Raw genomic sequence first — 15,468 nt, 5'->3', positions numbered from 1 at the left:
AATTGTCTAATGAGAATAATCATTCCAGGTATTATGGCGGTAGTTAATCACCCGAGCGCTTTTGGCTGTCTTAGGTCGCCATAAAGTAAATTGCCTTAGTCCTTACTCATATATATATATATAGTATATGCTACTACTTAAGCGTTTACCGGCGAGTATATTATACGAAAAAGGGGAGACTGCCGGTATTAATTTACAGAAACATTATCGCCCACGCTGGGTAGAGGTCTGCGTATTAGTTTCCATCATACTGTGTTTTCCCACTGTTTCCTCTCGGTAATAGTCTTTTTTTTCTTTCTTTTGTGTTACAAATCGGTTTTCCGGGAAACGAGGATACTTCCATTTTGCTGAAAAACATTACACATAATATGTCTTATATATTTTACAGTCCTTTATGTGTCGATAGGATTATCCCTTGGCGTGAACAAACACCTGTCAATGCGTTGTGAGACAAAAAAATAATAAAGTAGGATAACCGATAATTAGGAATTGTACGGCTTTTTCCCCCTTTGGTCCATTATTATGTCCGTAAAATAATTTTTAACAATAAGCTATATACTCTTGTTATACTTCTTCTTGTTTTGATCTCTTTTAGATGTACTATCTACTATTTTATCAGTATGACATCTTTACCACAAGGCACATGAATCTAGGACGGTTTTAAAAACTACATTCACAATATATTATGTTGTATGTATATTATGTTATGTTAGAGACCAATAAATTAACCATGAAATCCATGAATAACCAAAATCGTGTAATAGTTGTAAATCTGAAATAAATTTCTTATTAAAAAAAAAGTGCATATTGCTGTACACGTTTGTAAGGCGTTGCTATATAAGAGAAATTAAAAAACATATATGAGCTCAATATTGCCTTTACAATGATTTTTGTTCATGAAAAATTGTATGTTAAAGTTATTTTTGTTTGTTTCAGGTTCACAAATAAAGGACTTTGTTAATACATAAAAAATCCACACACGTGAAAATTTAACAGGTAAGTTTTTAAATAAATATATTTGAACGTCTGTAAGGAGTTTAAATAATTTTCGAGCGTCGAATTCATGTAATAAAATTTTGTTAAAATTTCACTTAGAAAATATATTTTCAGTTCCAATAATATTATATCCTGTTAGTTTAATGATTAATGGAACAAATAAGTAGTTATTATAAATAAAAAACGGTTTAATGCGCATTTACGAAAGTATATGATACTGAAACATAATTCTATTGACGTAGCTTCAGGAAAATGATGAAAAAAACAAGGAAAAAAGTGCAAAAAAAGCGCGACCGTCAAAAGGCACTGGAGAGATTCGAACTCTCGATCTCCTGTTTACTAGACAGGCGCTTTAACCAACTAAGCCACAGCGCCGTTGTGTCACAACGGCGAAATTAGAACTTATATAAGGATACATTCAAGCAAAACACGCACATTTCTTGTTTTTGTTATGAACATATTATATTTTACCAACAATTGTTCATTTATTATTACATATTTTATATTATAGCATTATTACATATATTCTAGTATTATTTTTAGTTTAAACTTTAAACATATTATTTTATTAGCCAAATTGTTGTACCGTACAGTGTAAATCTAGATAAAATAGAACAATATCATGTAAAAAGCCATCGTTAACATTCATCGATGGACAATGAATTAAATCTCCATAATCTTAAATTATTATACCATGAACATATTAAAAATTATCATAATTTAATATGTAACTAAAACTTATTAATTATACCAACATAAAATAATTTACATTTAATTAAGTCTAAAATTACTTGAAATATGAGGTTATTAGTTTCTACCTAACACAAGTAAATACACAACAGTTTACAAAACAATCTTGTCTTATTAATAATAATATATCATATTAACACAAATTCAAAAAATAATTTTACAATTGTACATTAATTAATTATAATATATAAAATAGTTAATTTGTATAATACAATACAATAATATTTTAGTTTTAAAAATAAAAAAAGCATCTACCTATATATGTCTAAAACAAAATCAAATTTTCTTTTTATTTCTTAAACCTATCAATAATATTTGAAATGTTATTTTTACTATCAATTATCTTTATATACATAACAGATAACTGAGTTAACCTTTCATCTTCTATTCTTGCCCTTAATTAATTTTTAAGTAGCCGTAAAGTCGTAAAGATAAAGAACTTATTTCTGCTGTTGCGACAGAAATCACTAGGATTTTAATATATGATCTATTAAATATTAATCTGAATAAAAATAATTTAATGTTTCACAAATGTTTCATGAGAGAAGTTATATTTTTAAACACAAGATTTAATCATTAAAGAACTTTATACAAGTTTGAGCTCTCCTTCCAATTTAGATTAAATAGTAATATAAGAAGAACTGTTTAATAAGCTGCTGTATTGGTTTGAAATTATTTTAATTGTGTTATTAAAATGATTAATATTATAAATTAATTTACGAAGTTTTTTTTAGGATTTTTTTTTGGGGGATGGGCCTTTGCCCTTGGATCCGCACCTGTCACTACTTTTTTTATTATTGTTTGTAAAAATATCTATAATATTATTTTTTTTTTAAATTACCTTGTAGTAATAAAACAATGTTTTCTTAATTACTATTAAATACGATATAATATAGGTAATTGTTTATTTAGAAGCTATTTGAATAATTGTATTGGATTATTATTTGCAAATCATAAGCGTTTTTACCTTTAATTTTTAAAACACAAATATTAATAATAAAATTAAAATTAAATAACTGCTACCTATTGGTATGTCACGCGTTAAGAGGGCAAATATTTTCCTATATTCCACAACGGCGCCGTGGCTTAGTTGGTTAAAGCGCCTGTCTAGTAAACAGGAGATCGGGAGTTCGAATCTCCCCGGAGCCTCGCTACACAATCAAACACGGTTGATTTTTTTGCAATTTTTTTTTATACTTTTTTTTTTTTTTTTCACATATACTAGTATATTACACATATACGTTTAGTTGATGTTACATTGTACATAATAAAAATTGTACTATTGCACATTGGTTATTAATATTAGACATTATAGCCTGCAATCAAGTAGTTTTATTTTTTACACTTTTTTTTTTTTTTTAATAAAATATTCCGTGGTTACACTAAATTATCGATATCTAATAAATAATAATATATTTTATGTTTCGTTTAAAACCCGTTGAAATTAATATTCCTATGAGGTAGGAATTTTTTTTTTAACTAATAATATTACCTAAAATAATATATTCATAAAATATTATATTGAAAACTACTACTATAACTGCTGACAGATGTTGATTATTTAGTGTATCCACATAATACTTTATTTATGAAAGGTCTTGAGGTAGCAGTGGCGTATTTGAGACTTCACCTCAGGGGGGGCGATATTAATTAAGAGAGGTCAACCCCCCTTCCTTCAAAACAAAAATTGTAGACATTTGATAGAACAATTTGATATTTACAAAATATTAAGATCTATAATTCTTTTTTTAATATTTGCAAATCTACCAATGACATCATGAACATTTAACGACCGCGGAGGCACGGAGCGAAAAACAAAGGCGATATAATACCCCGTGGGCCGTAATCATAATGTTATCTGTTATCAACACGAGTATCTTCAAAAAACAATAACGAACATTTCTTGTGAAAAAAAAAAATTTATTTATTGATTAAATTTAGAAACGCTTATAAGTTCAACAAACATAAAATATGATTGATAAATATATCTCGGGGTGGGGGGGGGGCGATTGCCAATCAATAACAGATAACTAATATGCAATAATTTATAATATCATTTTTATAATGTACAATCAACAATGTTCTAAATGTAAAATCTAGATTTGACAATCTAAATGTAAAAAAGGTGTGCATAATATAACAACAAAAAGGTGTAAAAAAATGCAAAAAAATCAACCGCTGTGATTGTATAGCTGAGGCTCCGGGGAGATTCGAACTCCCGATCTCCTGTTTACTAGACAGGCGCTTTAACCAACTAAGCCACGGCGCCATTCATGACAACGCCATCGACATTTTGGTTTTATAAGCACCTCTCGTAAATGTATTGCCTACTTAAGTTTAAGTTCCTTGTTAGAACGAAAGTACCTAATACAAATCCACATAAACGTAACCGCAAAATATATGCGGAATACCGGCAAGTTATTGTGCTTAAAAATATGTTTGTTCATAACTCAACAATACTTATAGCTGTAGGTAATATTTGTTCAGTTTACTCTCTGTGTACATAAAAGAAGTTTATTAAAATGTAATCATTATTCAGCTTAATGATGTTATTGTAACTGTCGTTATATTATGTTCCGTTTAAAAATCATTTGAAATAATATGCATACAGGAATAATAATATTCACTATAATACCTATTTTAATAACTAAATAATATTGCCTAAAATATTATATTTTGCAAATTGTACTAAAAAAAAACCCCCGCTATATTAGTATAACTGAACAAATATTACTTACTGCAATAAGTATGTTGTAAAAAAACCTATTTTTAATTTTTTTAGCGCCTATAATAATGGGCCGGTATTAATGGCTACAGTTTATTAACGTGTGTTTAGGTGGATTTAATTTTTATATTTTATTAATTTAATGATAAAAGAACTGTTATAGAATTGTAATTTTTACCGTTCTAACAAAGAATTGTTTGTTTTAATCTTAATTAGGAAATACAAGTAAATATTATAAGAAGCGTTTACGGGAGGTGCTTATAAAACCAAAATGTCGATGCCTTGGTCAACATGGCGCCGTGGCTTAGTTGGTTAAAGCGCCTGTCTAGTAAACAGGAGATCGGGAGTTCGAATCTCCCCGGAGCCTCGTTACACAATCAAATTTGGTTGATTTTTTTGCATTTTTTTTATACATTTTTCTATTGTATTTTACACATATACATACTATTTTGACAATCAAGTTGATGTTACATGTACATAATACAAATTATATATTTGCACATTAGTTATTAATATTAGACATTATAGCCTGCAATCAAGTAGTTTTATTTTTTATACTTTTTGTTTTAAATCAAATATTCTGTAGTTACACTAAATTATCAATATCTAATAATAGATTTTATGTTTCGTTCAAAAACCGTTTGAAGGAATTTTTTTTAACTGTCATAATCCTCCTATATATAAATATTACATAAAATATTATAGTCATAAATCATAATGAAAAGAACAAACCTACTATACTTTTGCCGGTGGAAACTTTTTAAAAAATAATTTTTTACAATTTTACTCCTATTCTACTGCAATTATTTGGTACAAATATTTAATAATTATTATTTTACGAATTCTTTGTTTTGAAAGTTAATTAATAGAAAGGGAGTATGAACCTATAATTATAATTATTTTATTTTACTACATAATTATTTGTACTTAATAAAGCGCCTTATAAACATCTTAACAACTTTATCAATATTAATCGAGTAACGAATTGTTTAATATTATTGCTGCGAACGGCAAACCCTAAAACAAGAAGGCAAAAGCTACCTGCATAAAGGCTTGACGCGTGTTGTGCGTAAACGGAGGAAAGGCAAGAAGTCTATATTTTACAACAACAGTTTAGCTAAAGCGAAAGATTACGGATGTGGACACCGTCCGCTACTTAAAAAAATATTATATATTATCATAACACAGGATAGTATAATAAATGCATCCGAATATCCCTCCTTTTTTTTGGCCTTTTTCGAATTTGTTTGTGTTTTTTATAAAGAATAGCTGGTCCTCAGCCCTTAGGACGTATACATGTAGTATTTACCCCCTTTATCAACCACATTGTGCAGTACTGGGTGGAAGACGACGACAACGTCATCTATGGGCGCTAGGTCCTTCTATTTATGTTATTGTCGCATATACTTTACTTTTTTCCATTCCGACAACCTGTAGGACCGAAGAAGACCTTTGCGTAACTCCGTTTTAAGACAGCAATGGTTATTATTACTATTTTTTTTTGGTATAGATAGGAATTAGATTATATCTATGTGCTATAGCTGCGGCACTTTGTTTTTTTCTTCGACTACCGACTTGGATTTGTATAATATGTAATATGCGTTTGCAGTATATCCCCCAACCTGTATAATATTATACATATATATTATTATTATGTCGTGCATTGTCGTCGCCCGACGCCCCACGGTGGGATGAAACCGATGGCAATTTAAAAATCTGAATTGGTAATGTCACAAAGCCCGATGCGAATACCAAATGGACATGACGTGCATTATACCTACACGGGGTTTTTCCGTACAAAAGCCGTGTGCGTTATAAATTGAAGACGAAAAGGCAAATAGTCTGTGTAAATACGAGGGGGGGGAGGGGGAAGACTGTGTGTGTATTTATATAGTGTATATGGATACAAGCGAACGGTGCTTTTGATACGGCCAAACAGACTTATGACGGCGAGCCGAGAAAGAGAAAAATAAATAAAAATATAATGCATAGATAGGTACTGCACACACAAAGTCTTGTTCGATGAACCGAGATAACACTATAGTAGCGTGTGTCTGTCGTGGTCGGGGAATCGAGGCGACGATACGCAGCGTTCGCATGAATTCATATTTTTTTTATTATTATCATTGTGAAACGCACACGTTGGTGTGTCTAATGTATAATAATAATATTTTATGCCATACCTGTCGGAACGCCATGTAGAATTTGAAGATGTTGTACAATATAGCCGTTTATACACAATATACCTATATTGATTGACACATTCACATGGCAGCGATTTTGCCGCTTGAACGTCATGAAATCAAATCCAAGGTACATTTTATTAGGGATGTACCTTCTAACTAGTGGTGGTCGTCCAATTTCGGACATCTTACTGTGCGGATTTCTGTTGTTGAGAATTCCTTATAATAATCAGCGTGATTTCAGATAGATTATATATTGTAATTAATTTGTTCGTAGTGAATATTTTCTTTTAAAACGTTCTCAATATTACACTGCGGTGATTATTGTAGTTTAAAGTAAAAAATAATACATTTTCTTGAAAACTTTTTAAATATAATACATTGTGTAATATTTTAATTATAAATTTTAGTTACGTAAATTGTGAACCCAAAAGCGTTGATCACTGTTTTTGACCTAAATGAAACAAGTCTATATTTGTAACCATTTAAACTTTTATATTTAATAACAGTAATATTATTTTCCCGCCTACAACTACCCGTCTATATTTACACCATAATTCAACAAATCCCGGCTTAAGTACTTAGCGCTATAGTGGTGCGGACTAGTTTTGTGACAAATTGGGGGATTTATAGACTTTGGAAAAAGAAAAGAATGCCTAACTAAATATCGTTAGTCGACGTAATCATGTATTTTTAAAGTGATGGGACAATTCGGATTTTTTGAAGTTCAAAACACTAGCTTTAAAATCCGAAGTTATAGAAATCCGGATTTGGAATTTCTCGATATACATCTGGATTTCCGTTTTTTATAAACTCGAGGTCGGAGTTTTCGTTATAAATAAAATTTAAACATTTTTTTTCTTATCTTAAAATACTAATAATAAAAAAAAAACGAATTTATTATAAAATCGGGATTTTTTCATTGAAGTTCGAAATCCAAAAACCGGATTTTACGTTTTTTTTAAGAAAATTTGGATTTCTTTCCCGTGACTAATTTTTATCTGTGATGAAGTTAAGTCGCCAAATTGTCATTATTCGATTTTTTATTTTTTTTCCGTCTGCATACGGTGTATAATAATAATTACAAGACGAAATGTAACATCTTTGCAAGTCACGCAAACGAATAGATTAATGAAAATTAAAAATTCAAGCACAATATTTTTTAAACATTTTTGTCAACATATTAATCGAATTAAAAAACATATACGTTGTCGTTAAAAAAAAAACGGGATTCATACTCGCTTAAAGTATATTTCCCATATATTTATGGGGAAAAAATGATTTTCAAAATAATCAAATTTCCCGAGAAAATTAGTGTCTTACATCGGATAGATCACCCTGTACATCAGTAATAATAACAATACCAGACGAGATAATTGCGTTTCTCGTTAATTTCGGTCAGAGTTGTGTACCAAATCAACTTATCGTCTGCCGACGTATAGGACTCCAACGAGGCCGGAACAAGAGAATACAATGGCCTAAGGAAACACACACACACACACAGAAACGTGTATGCATATCGTTAACAAAGTCAACAATGCTGGCAGCCTTTTGCACGTCTTTCCCGCGGTCATCCCCCAATCTCGTAGGACATCCCCACGTGAGCATCCGCGGATCCTTATATAGTATTATCATACACAATAATAGTCGTTGCGACGCACATATTTTTTAATAACTGTCCGTGTAGTAAAATGAGAATAAAAATGTGTTTGAAAAAAAAAAAAATACACAGTTGCAAATAAAACCCATCTCCTATCCCGGTTCGTTACGTTGATTGCTGTTTGCCCGAGTTACCGTAACTGGTAACAAGACAACATTTAAGTTTTAACTCTCGCCGTTCCAATTAAGTACAGGATAATGTTATAAGGGTGTACGACGAGTTTTCGCTTTACATAGGTACGCAGAATTCATTAATAACGTAGACGCTTGCAGTACTAGTGCTCACTTATATATTATTATACTAATAGCATTTTCAATCTCTCTTCCAGTAATCATTTCTTGCAGGTTCTATTGTGTTGTTCGAAATTGAAAAGCCTTGGGAATTATTGTTGATACTAAAAAAAAAACATCTTTTCATATCTGATATCATTATATTAACCTCTCAAATGTTTCCAAAATTCTCCTCGTTGTTTTCCTCGCTAAAATAATTATTATTCATATTAATTAATTACAATTTGATATTCTTTCTAGTTTTATTTTGTTCGAGGAATAAATATACTGAAAAATAATCAAATCGTCAAATTTTAACTGCGCAAAAAGTAATGTTGTAAATATTACATTGTTAACTATTCAAAGCGTATTCACGTTATTAGGATTCATAATTTTTTTTTAATATTTATGTTTTCATTAAAATTTCCTATCGCAGTAAAAAATTATTGATATTAATAAAAAATTTGGCGAGGCGAGTCCCGCATTAAACAATAATATTGACTTTCCTGTTTTGACGGCTGAATATTTATGCGGGTTTGCCGGTCAACATATTATACATGTTAGTTGGCAATCTAGTTTATTATCTATAGGGATGTGCGGTAAAAGCAATACGCCCTAAATGAGCATTCGTAAAAGCATTTGGTGAATAAATTTGTCGGTCTGTCCGAATTTTAATCAAAATTATGAAACCGATATCGAATGTCGAATGGACAATGCGGTGTGCGAGCCCTTGGGTTTAATTCGGTTCATTGCGGGATTTATTTTCGCATTTATATTATTTCGTTTACAGATTTTCTGTGAAGTGTAAAAAAAAAAAACACAAAAAAGTTATATAATAATAAATGCACCCTTCTGTTCAATAAACAATGGAATTCCGATACACAGATTGTGGTGGCAGTGGCGGTAGAAAACCGTATGAAATGCGTTTTCCAATCCAATCGACAGCCCGTCGTTGCTATTCTATCTGTATAAAAACATTTGATAAACATTACAGCGAACGTTGACGAAAACACTCGAATGTGAAACCATAAATAAAACGGTTTTAGCGTCAAAAAAAAAAAAAAACTGCCGGGGGGGGGGAAACTATCCGACAGCATTTTTTATGACCACGTTGATAGCAACAGCTTATCTCTACGGCTATCAATCAACGGTTTCCTATTACACACAGCAACTTGCTGTATACAGTTTGCTTTTAACGTTCTCCAATATTCTCCAAACATTTGATTCGGCTTTTATACCAAGAATTAAACTCACAAAAATAGCTGTACGTTTAGCTTTTGTATGCACGCTTCGACCTTTATTCACTCGTGTACTTTTTATTTGTGGTAATTGCACTTTACCTATATATAAAGGCACTTGCTGCTGGCTCGGTTTTTTTTATTCAAATCGTTTTTCATTTCATCGTTTATATGGATATTTATTATTGTGTATGAGTAATTGTACTGTCGAACGCAAACATTCGATTGTCGCAAATCTAAAATCATTACACTCTATTTGTTTTGTAGTCGACATAAAGCCTGATAAAAATTGAAAAAATAAAACACTGTTTACTGTAAACAGAGGAGGGGGGGGAGCCTGCTTTGATTATTTCCAATGACTATCGTTGCTTTAACATGTCATTATGAATATATAGCGCATAAATACCTGTCACGACGGCAATACCTATCTAGTCTAGCCGAGACACTGACCAGATATAAAATCACTCGACATACCTGAACAAAGTTCAAAGCATTTTGTAGACGGTGACGCAGCTTTTGTAACTTTCAATATTAAATAAAAGAACATTTTTTAAGTGTTTTTTTTTTCAAACATATACTTATTGAAAGCCAACTATTTTAAAATGGAAAAACTGCCATTTTTTTAAATTACAATATAGATTTAATTTTCAATTTTTAAGGAAACTAATATCGAAACACGATTATTAAACGAGTTTGTTTACGAAGAGCGCATGAAAACGTTAGCTTTAATTAATATTATAATTATACAACAATTATTATTTAAGGTTACTATATTTATCTATTACTTAATATTTACATCAGGTTTTGACTGAAAAACAACACATATAATGTTTTAATAAATACAATACATAAATTATTTTAAAAATTACCAAAAATTGTTTTACTTGTATGTCCCACCAATCCCGAACAAAACATTTAGACAATTTGCACACTAATAATGCACAATAGAATTCCGCATAGAACATAATATATACAGGTATTAAACGTCAATAAATCAAAACAAAAATGTCCATATTATATTACTTGTGAAAGTATAATCATTAGATAAATTTATTTAATATTTTTTTATTTACAAAAAAACAATTTTCTACAAATCGAATTATAACTCCATAACCATGATGATCACCTTCGAACTACATATCGACTGGCAGCACTCGAACTTGGTTGGTTCCTAACCTTGTTGTTGGGTTGTTACACTGCAATTACTATACTGCAGTGTTGTCCGCTAGAGGGTAATAAGTAATAGCTGAACTTGTGCCAGTGTCGGCGAGCTTTCTTAAAGCCAACAATGGCGGTGGCGGCAGAGCAATTACACTTGGATGAGAATTAATTTTAACGGTTTTAACAAGTCGCACGCGCATAAATCACCAACTGCGGCCCACTGCCGTTTCTATGGTCGGGACACATTTCCATTTCTATCCTGCTGCGACGACAACAATCGTTACATTTCGCCGTGTTAATTGCAGCACACTTAACCACACGAGCCTACACCCGGCATAAATCAGTGGCTTAAAAGTAGGTAGGTAGTCCCGTAAGTCGTTCGCGGTTTTTACTATCAATCGCATAACTCGTGCCGCAGATAGAGAAAAACACTCGTTCGTCTTGAGATCCACAAGATTGTTTCAAAAAAGTCGCTCAGTGTGTAAGTGCGGATTTTCATTGTTTTTTTTTGGTACCGCCTGCCGTTGTTTCGGTTATCTTTTCAGAATAATTCTGTTTTAACCGCGAGTTAATCCACCGTTTTGCAATCATCGGGGAAACAAAAGCCCACCGCGCCGCTTCTCGGTATACCCGGCCATTTATATCTTTCCCCGCAGGGTCTTCGGGTCTTCCATATAATATACCGTTTCACATGGTAGCAGCAATGGGGCACGCGCGCTGTTGGTATTAACTGCCTTTAAAGTGCGCCAGTGTCCCGTGGCTTATTTCATTAGTGTATTTACCTTGTTTCCTCTCGCTTCTCTTTTGCTGGCACACCCATATATTATTATTACAATCATTTTCCTTTAGCCAAGCCAGGGAGGCGCAGGCAGGGAAACCTCCCCTCGTCCCTCAGCCGACGGACACGGCAACAACACCGCACCGCGCTGTGCTAGTTTCGGCAATCGGATTATCGTGTTCACCTTGTTTTGTTGTCGTCCATACCCATAGGTAGTCTCTTGACAGCCTAACCTCTATCTTATCTCTTTATCTCCCTATTGCCCTTGCCGGTCTCTTTTACTCCACGACGAAAAATAGGGTAATTATTTTTGACGTCGTTAATGCCCACCGCCTTCCCTGTTGTCGTACAAAAGGATTACGGCACGCCTTCGTCGAAACATTTGCGGAGGGGGAACTCATCAAGGAAACTTGGCTAAAAGCAATAAACTTAACCGGAATCTTTCAAGAGGGCGTGTTATGCGAACTGTCTAATGTGCTGTGTGTTAAATATTTACTAAATGACAATAACATATACAGCGAGTGGGTACTCAAAATATGTGAAAGTTCATTCGTGACGTGGCCAAAGTTTATTTCTGAGAAATCAACTTCGAAGTTCTCTCTAATGTGTAAGGTGTGTTCATGTCGTATTAATTATAATTACTAGTAATACTAAGACTAATAACAATATATCGACACTGTTCTAAGTCATTTTACAATGTTATATTGCGCAACTAAATAATTGATTGTCCATAATTTTAACAATACCGACCAGCAACAACGAAGCGCCATTATTTGCTTTACGAACCGCCAACCGGGAAATAACCGTATTGAGTACAAACTTAATTTCTAATCGTCGGAATTGTAACTTGACCTATTATTATACCGGCAATTTTTCGAAAAATTCTCTTTTCTCATAAAGTATAGTAATTGCGTTAAAGTTAACTCCGTCGATAACATCGGCTAAAAGCTTAATGCGATTGTCTTCGTACTTGTGTCTTCTGAAGTGTGCATTATTGACGAGAAGAAAATCGCGTGACCGAAGTTGTGTTTCGAAACTTAAATAAACCGCAACTATACTATCAGATTTCTACTTAGCTGTCGTAAAATACAGGCACAGTATAAAATGGTGGAACGTACCATAAATAATTAATTCTAACAGTGCCACGTGCGCCAACTCAATTACAGCAGCGTCATAAACGCTCAGGCTGCGGGATATGTAATTTTGTTTTTGGATTCCAAACACATGCAATTCAATTACAGCAGATATCCGTGTTCTTTTCTCGCATATTATATTATTCCATGACAAGAGGTTAAAAAAAAACGATATTGCTCGATGTTCTAGCGCGGTCTTTGTCCCAAATAAGCCCAGCACGAACTGGAAAAAATAAAACTATTTTATTCTTTCGGCCGACCAGCAACCATGGGAAAATAAACTTAACATTATATACCTACATAAAAGTAATAATGAAAAACATACAAACCTCTATGTTTAATATAATGTAACTCGAAAACTAAGTGAATAGCATAGGAATAATATATTATAAAAATATATAAACCCTTATAATTTGAACACTTTGAGGATTGTATATTTTAATTTTTATTATCATTATTATTAAAATATACAAAAACAGTATACCTTTCCTATTCTTCTGTAATAAAAAACAATTTTTTTTTAAAAAACACTTTTGTTAAACTACTGCTAACTATATTTTATTTACTTCTGCATATTTGACTGTGCTACATAGGTAGCATTATTATAATGCAATGTAAAATGTGACATATTAGTTGGTGCGTAATGCTTTCAGAAGGTATATGAGACAAATTATTTACAAATATTAATATGTACTCTAGAATTATATAGCTATAAAATATATTCGGTTGTATTAATATTGTTAGCTGCTATTTGAAAATGTTTATTAAATACATTTTTAGACTTTAGTCCGCATGATGGAGTAGTTCATAATATTTATACTGCTAACCTTAATAAAAATTAATATTTCCTTTGTAGAGGTACTTTAGGGTAACCATACGAACGGTTTCAATTATATTTCCTAAATTACCTTTTCAAAGGTCGACAAGGGGATGAGGTGGGCGTTCATCTCGGTAACGGGGCAAAGGGTCCTTCGGCGAGACGAATTACTCTTTTTCGGTAAATATTTTGATTACTTTATAACTGGTTATCTTTATGTACAATACCAACAACGTTAGATAACCATCCATAGCTCGGGGGCTGAGTTCCAACCTCAAGTACAAATATTTTTCCATAACAATTTCTTGTAAAAATTAAAATAAACGTTTTCGTTTGTGCTTCCGATGTCATTAAAAAGTAAAAACTGAATTTTATCAATTTTACATGTCGAATACTAAGCGAGTTTTTATAAACTGTCGAGGGGTGGAGGTTGGTATATTAACAAATTGTGTTATGGCCATTGACGGGTTGTGGTTAGTGTAGATAACCACTATTATATATTATTATATTTTTTTTCACTAGAGCATTGTAGTATTATATGTTGGAATATTAATGTGGAAAAGTAAATAAAGACGTTTGAAAAACGTCTACAATTGTATAACTATCATGATGCAGATATTGTTATAAATTACTGTAGATTGTTTAGCAATTATTACTTCTAATCGAGTGATCAATGGTTTTTAACTTGAATATTTAACTATATCATTAAAACAGAATAATAACTAATGGTACCTATTTGCAATACTAAAAATATATTGCACGTAATAACTAGGTTTTGCTCATATTTATTTTATAGTCGTTATTTCTTTATTTCCATAGACGATTGTCGGTCGATAACACATCCGATCTATTATTTTAGCTTAGCTTTCGAATAGCCAACACAATGACCAGTCTCCATCGTTAATGCCATGGAGCTAATTACCAGGAACGAGATTTCAAGGGCAAATATAATAATATAATATACGGTGTATCAGGATGCTGTGACTGAATGTGCGAATTACAGACAATCGTAGTGCACCCGTAGGCATGTACGTATTACAATACATCCGTTTTACCTTATATTGATGATAAATGATAATATTATATCATTATGTGGCAGCTCGTCAGTGCTCGTAACGCTTACAATACCCGTGTGTATGATGTTTACTATGATGTAACATATGATTGACTGGTTGACGGATACGAATGTATGAATATTCGCCAAAGACAACCCAACGCCAAAGACGCCTCGACAGTGGATCCATATGTCCATCCCTAATGCAATGATGGATAGTCCGTATAGTGTTTAATTCAGAGAACGCAAACATTGGCTAAATACTCGATCGCATACCCACACATGCACGGGAATGATGGAAATTTAATAATGACGGATTACAAAATTACCCTTATCCTTCTACCCGCTGCTGTGGGTCGGTTCGTCGGAATAAAAAGGATTATCGTTGATGGATGTTGATTGTTGTGTCTAAAAGCTCGCGATTTTCATTTTCAGATTATAATATTTCGTGAAAATACCATAACACACATTGTTGGGCGGCACAATAAGAATTCCGCCAGAGTCTAATTTAACCAAAACCGTACATTTGACACAAAGACATAATAATATTTCTCCATTAATTTAAACATTACACTCTTGCGCTAAATTTGGTTATTCATTTTAATCGCAAGTATCGTGCAGTTTTACAGACATATACTTCCTAACTGTTTTCCACCACCATACTAAGCGACCTATATTACAGTGTTTGCTGCAATTACAGTTGT

At 32.2% G+C, this 15,468-nt stretch overlaps 2 protein-coding genes and 4 non-coding genes across 7 annotated transcripts in view; 3 read left to right on the top strand and 3 right to left on the bottom strand.

The window, feature by feature from the left end:
• LOC126832949 (discoidin domain-containing receptor 2-like) overlaps positions 1-15,468 on the top strand; it is a 141,857-nt gene that overhangs the window by 23,988 nt on the left and 102,401 nt on the right. For both annotated transcript variants that reach the window (XM_050564010.1, XM_050564009.1), the window contains exon 2: positions 937-996. The gene's annotated coding sequence lies outside the window, so the exon portion shown is untranslated. The remainder of the gene's footprint in view (positions 1-936; positions 997-15,468) is intronic.
• LOC126832950 (myrosinase 1-like) overlaps positions 1-15,468 on the bottom strand; it is a 129,995-nt gene that overhangs the window by 65,433 nt on the left and 49,094 nt on the right. The gene's annotated exons all lie outside the window — the stretch shown is intronic.
• Trnat-agu (transfer RNA threonine (anticodon AGU)) lies at positions 1,298-1,371 on the bottom strand. The gene has a single exon. It is a non-coding gene; the product is annotated as a tRNA-Thr (tRNA).
• On the top strand, positions 2,822-2,895 carry Trnat-agu (transfer RNA threonine (anticodon AGU)). The gene has a single exon. It is a non-coding gene; the product is annotated as a tRNA-Thr (tRNA).
• Trnat-agu (transfer RNA threonine (anticodon AGU)) lies at positions 3,942-4,015 on the bottom strand. The gene has a single exon. It is a non-coding gene; the product is annotated as a tRNA-Thr (tRNA).
• Positions 4,765-4,838, top strand: Trnat-agu (transfer RNA threonine (anticodon AGU)). The gene has a single exon. It is a non-coding gene; the product is annotated as a tRNA-Thr (tRNA).

The sequence above is a fragment of the Adelges cooleyi genome, unplaced genomic scaffold, assembly GCF_023614345.1.
Source record: "Adelges cooleyi isolate 19-005CV unplaced genomic scaffold, UGA_ACOO_1.1 ACOO_flye_CR_arks_rails_tigmint_CR_PRNA_167, whole genome shotgun sequence".
Taxonomy (NCBI): domain Eukaryota; kingdom Metazoa; phylum Arthropoda; class Insecta; order Hemiptera; family Adelgidae; genus Adelges; species Adelges cooleyi.
This window is presented reverse-complemented; position numbering and strand designations above follow the sequence as displayed.